At 29.7% G+C, this 5,922-nt stretch overlaps 1 long non-coding RNA gene across 1 annotated transcript; it reads right to left on the bottom strand.

Annotated features, from left to right (window-relative positions):
* Positions 1 to 2,993: 2,993 nt before the first annotated feature.
* Positions 2,994 to 5,077, bottom strand: LOC130892067 (uncharacterized). Its single transcript, XR_009058983.1, has 3 exons — positions 4,775 to 5,077; positions 4,300 to 4,417; positions 2,994 to 4,141 (listed from the first exon to the last, which is right to left on the bottom strand). It is a non-coding gene; the product is annotated as an uncharacterized LOC130892067 (long non-coding RNA).
* Between the last annotated feature and the right edge of the window lie 845 nt (positions 5,078 to 5,922).

Here is a 5,922-nt window from a genome sequence, read left to right as displayed (position 1 = left end):
CATAGACTTATTTATTGAGAAATCAACTAAAATCATCTAATTATGAGACTATCATTACATGGATTATATAAGAATCCATTCTATTGATCTTTTTTGATAAATGTTATTTTTACTATACAGAATGTCCAAAAGCTCTCCTGCCAAACGCAAACTACAAATACTAGTTGTGATTTTTTATCTGTGTTGTCTAATTCATTATCCAAAACTTTTTCTAAGAGAACTAACGCTGATATGTTTATTTTTTAAACATTTTTTGTTATTTTCAAAGCTCCATTAGGATTAATTAGGTCAGATTGGCATAAAATAACATTCTATTATCTGTCGTTTGCATTTGAAAAGAGGATTTCTGCACATCTAGTATAAATATTGGGAACTGCAATGATTATTGTTAGTAGAGATTTTTTTACCGATATCTTATTTTGTAAAAAGGCACTAAATAGCTCGCTTATTACTGAATAAAATCTCGAGCATCAGATCAATTATATAATAATATGTTTACAAAACTAAAAACTAAGACAAATCTGTAAACAAAAATTGATCTGTTTATGGATGTAACTTTTTATTTCTCTAAAAATAATTTTGTACGTGATATGCAAACAAACTAAACAAAGTGTTCTGATATAGAAGTGTTCTATTGACATAGTACTGATGTCATCACAAATCATCCCCTAGTTTGGTCAAAACCGTGCTAATTATTTTAGATATTGAACAAACTACTCAGACGCAGCTGGAACAATTAACCCTTTAGACGGATTTTTTTTTGTTATGAGGAATATCACAAATCGATAATAGAAACTTTTTAATCATAAAATTATTTATTTTTCAAATAGAATGTGTGGAACATAATTTCTGACTATTAGTCAAACACAAGTGTTGTAATATACCACAATGAAAAAACGCCAAATATCACAAAGAAGTAACAAATAAAATGACATGTTAAAACAAATATGTAATGTTATTATGATCACTCGAATATTACAATTATTATAAAATAAAGCCAAATATCACAAAGAAGTAATTGAAACGAAGATGTAACACGAGGTAAGTTAGAGAAAAGGGAATTATTATCTGTTTAGGTTCCGGTGAAAAGCAGAGAGCAACCAGTATTGGTGAAGATTAGGGTTAGATTGAGACATGTATGAAACTCTACCCAATACTAGTACCAAATTTGAAAACTATATCCGTTCTGATTGAAGGGTTAAGCTGGAATTATTGAGATCGTTGGTTTATTGCCTTTTTACCAGCACTCACACTTACATTGTCATGAGTTTTTATAATCGACTTATCCCCTTGAGGGACTTTACTTTTAGTCTCTAAAGACGATAAGCTGGTTATCATAATTATAGTTATACGATATAATTGTGGGTGTATTCAGCTGGAATAATTTTCGTCGTTCTGGCTATTGATTTAGGACAGTGAAGCTGAACATTAATTTTAGTAAAGTATTGAAATCAGTATTTTTATACTTTTTTCATATACGAATTAAATACACACTTTCCTTTGAAATAGTCCAGGAGGAATCGGTGCATGAGTATCGAACCCATGTTGCCATTTGTGTAATCGGAAGGGCAATTTGAAGAAGATCGCATAAAAAAATTAAGGTTGAATAATTTTCCGTACTCATGCGCCGATCTCTCCTGGACTAAAATACTTAATTTCCTCTTATAATTTATGAATTATAAGAGGAAATCGTATTTTTCACATGACCAGAAGTTTTTGCAGTTAAACTGAGGTTTATATTGATCTACATGATAGTTACTGTGATTATTTTATATATTATTATCATTACAATTTGTATTAATAGGGAAAAATGAATAGTTTGTAGTTTTCATTTTGTTAAGTTAGGTTCACATTTTTTGCATTTTGGCTACTTAAAAAGCGCTTTTTGTAATAAAATGAAACATAGCGGGTTATAAATATCTATTGCAATTATAGGTTTTAATAATGGTTAAAGGTATATATTATCGTAGTTATGTAATTTTTAGTATATTCAAATCATTTTTTCATTGAAATCCCAAGCCTTAAATTCACCTAAACAATTCCGTCCTAAGTTTCTGGAGTAGATAACGTTTGTTCTTGTACAACGAGTTAATCTGTTTTATTTATAAGGAGTATTAAAAATTGTGATATCGCTTAGATTTTTTTGTTTCCATTTTTTACATTTAAGCTTGAAGGGGAAATCGTTGAAATATCAAATATCTATTATATCACATTTCTGAGAAGTATCTTTGAAACTAGTATTTATTTTCCTTCAATAAATTTTAGTACATTTGCCCGCTTCATTTGGTGATTTTTCCTGCTTTATATAGTACATTATAAATATAGAGCCTCGAGTTTCTGTAGTGTCTTGCATTCAGTAAGTATGTGAATTGAATTTTACTTTTCTAACTCACAGAATCTCCAGTTATCTCTTTCCACCAATTCGAGTTTCTTGAGGTATCCATTCCGACGAAGTAATCTTGGTAATAATCCCACTCTGGCTCATGTATTCTGATCTCTTCTGGTAATAGTTTCCCAGTAATATACTTTGTATTTGGATGATACGGGAATAATAATAATTCACTACAGGTGAAATCGTGTAAAATCATTCTTCCAAGTAAGAAAATTCAAACTTGTTGGAATTTTTGGATAGTTTGTAATATTTATACTGTTTACTATTATAAACACTTTTATATTGATGGATGTGTTTCGATAACCAAGTTTAGTGCTTCAGTGTTTCTTTGACCTCTAAATATCTTTAGTTTGTCATTAAAATTTGTATCAGACATTGAATATGAATGTTAGTGTAGTAGTAGTAAACAATGTGATCGGATTTTTACAAAGTATCGTGGGTCATGTAATTTTTCCCAAGATCAAGCACTAGTTGAAGATCAGGTTTCTGTTTAATTATCTAATCAAACGAGGCGGTTAAAACTGATTTGATCTTAATTAGCGACCGTTTTCATGGTTTTAATACATTGTTCTTATAGGTAATATAATATGAAAATACAATAACTGCTAACTGTATCTTATATTTCAGAAGCTTTTTTATTGTAAAAGTTTATGAATGGATAGACAGATAGATAAAGTTTAATCAGAGAAACATTATTATTGGAACACAATAATTTCTCTTATAATCTCGTTGTCAGCTTTGATATTTATACTAATGAATATTGCTATTTAAAAACATGTAAAAATAATAAGTTATCTCTATTTTTGATTCATATTGTCTTGAATATATGGCAACTTATTTTATGAATTTTTCAAATGAATATTTTCCCAGTGTATAATGATAATGATGAAAAATAATTTGATTATATTTATTGCTTGTTTAATAATTAACTGCATATTTAATAAATATACTGCACTGGTGATATGTATTTTTATGTTTGTAATAATTATAATAAATATTTTAATAAAAAATAAAGTGTTTTCTTTATATGTTGATAAAATGAAATGCAACGGAAATATGTCAGCCAGAAATCTGGAAACATTAAACACAACATCTTAATATGAAAAATACACAGGATATCAAGCTGGCTTTAAAAGCTAATAACTTATTTTTCTTTCATTGTTCCTCTACTGCTTTCACTATTCTTCTCCAAAGGTTATTACTTTTTTGTCTTAATTGGTTCTAATCCGTATACCTTTGAGTCTATACAAAAAGAATTATTTGAAAAGGACAAATTTTCATACCTTAATGTGATTAAATAACCCTTATTTACCCTTTAAAATATAGATAACTATATATTTATAATAGATCGGGTAAATGGGAACATAAAATTATCCTAATACCAAATAACTATCAATTCAATGTAACCTTTGCGTTATACTTTCCTTAGTTTTCAATTTTAGAAAAATATATACATAAAATTGTACCCTTATTTTTGTAGGAGGGAAAATCCTCATCGACATCTGTTCATTATAGGGTAGTGTCGGACTCGTACCAATTAATCCTCCATTGGGCTTGTTTACAAGGGCGTTGTTATGGTCTAGTTTCTACTCTTTCCCTTTAGTCTCTATTATAACCTTTATCTCTTCTTAAGTATACTTCAAGGACTCCACTGATTCTAACAAGCATTTCATCATGTTGGAAATATTAAAACTTTTTCCATGTTTCAGAGTATACAAGTTTCATACTTCTTCCCAGAAAATAATTATCCTAAAAAAATGATACAAAAACATATTCAATAAAACGGATACTATAATCAAATAAGGATAAAAACAGAAACTAAACCTTCAATTATAAAAAGTCAAATACAAGAAAAAAAATGAAATAAGGGTTCTAGGCAAAAAGCACTCCCCAAAATTTTTCCTCACCTGGAAACTAGTTTGTTAGGTAGAAGTATTTTTTTGTGGTTAAAAGAGATTTTTATTTTCATGTTGAACGTGATCATTTTGGACAGTTTTTTGGAACTAGTTTTCTATCAAAAGGAACCTAAAATTAATACGATTTATCAAGAAAAATTTTCTATACATTGTTATATAATTGCTCCTCGTAGTATGAAAGTCTGTAGTGACGAGTATACTAAATATACTCCAGTAGAACAATTAACATGCCAAAAACGTGTATCTGTTATTTTGTATTACAAGATGGTAACCAAAATAGAAATACTTCAGATACAATAACCAAATTATACCTACGTACCAATATAAACCTGAACGTACGTTAAAACGTAAATAGGTACAGTAACATTAAGAAAAGTACTACTAAACAGAAAATTAGATGATGAATTATAATTAAAAATATGAAATGAAATACTTGAGCTGTTGAGAAGTATTACTTTCTGAGTACCTGCTACTTTGAACAGAGACAGATCTAGCGAGTAGCGGCGAGTGTGGTTCCTAAACTATCCCTTGTCTATATATTATATACATTAAACTTATATGTTATACAGTTTAAACGGAAAGGAATGTCCCACTATTAAGTTGCCGACATTATACTATATTCTCTCTCGTTACAAAATATACAAAAAACAATATAGTACACAGTAGTGCGGAAAACAATGGAGCATTTGTTTATTGTTGTATTTGAGGTTATTTTATGTGATTCAAGTCCTGTAGTATCAACAATAATGAAAATCGATTTAGAACTGTCTCTAGATCCAGTGCAAGCAGTACAGTGAACTGGATGAATTAGTTCTCTTGCACTGCTACTGAGAACAGCGACACTAGCGCTGGTTCTGCTACAAAGAACGCTTTAGAATCAAGAACCAACTACAGGGCAAAAACTAGTAGAGAATTAAATCTAATTTATTTATATTCAGATTATTTTTATGAAGCTTACACACTTAAGAAGGTTGCCTGAAAACTTTCCGACCTCAACCGGAAGATGTGAACACTTATCAATATAAGTTAAGAAATATATTTATGCATGCGTTGAGCGATTTTTGTTCGACAATCGCATAAGTGAAAAGTTGTGAAGATTTTCGGATCATTTATGACGCAGCTCAAGCAAAATGAGTGGGATTTTTCGCGTAGACTCATCACCTTAATACAACACTACACTCCTGAAACTAAAATGCCAGGTGAAACAGTGTATTGCAAAGGGCTCTCCCGAAAAATGCCAAGACTATTTCATTGATCGGATATGTGAATGCGACTATCTTCAACAAAGTAAAATGTATTGTATTGATGTATTGATCACATTGATTTCCATAGATAAAATTCACAAATTGTATTTATAATTGTTTGATCATCTGATTTGAAACCCCTAGTTACTCTTATTGTTACCTAACCTTTAAGTTTTATATGCAAGTGAAAGATTTTCACCAAACTAGGACGTTATCTCATTCGTAAACACCTATTACGAGAAGAAAGAAATGATTTGTCAGGTAGTTTACTTTTCAGACAGCCCTCTTATGTTGTGGACGTTGATTGGGCAGTATTTAATTATATAAACCTTATTTCCAACCTTCTGGACAGACCACCTTTATTTCTCAC

Source organism: Diorhabda carinulata, chromosome 3, assembly GCF_026250575.1.
Source record: "Diorhabda carinulata isolate Delta chromosome 3, icDioCari1.1, whole genome shotgun sequence".
NCBI classification, from domain to species: domain Eukaryota; kingdom Metazoa; phylum Arthropoda; class Insecta; order Coleoptera; family Chrysomelidae; genus Diorhabda; species Diorhabda carinulata.
Note: the sequence above shows the minus strand (reverse complement) of the source record. Positions and strands in the feature narration are given on the sequence as shown.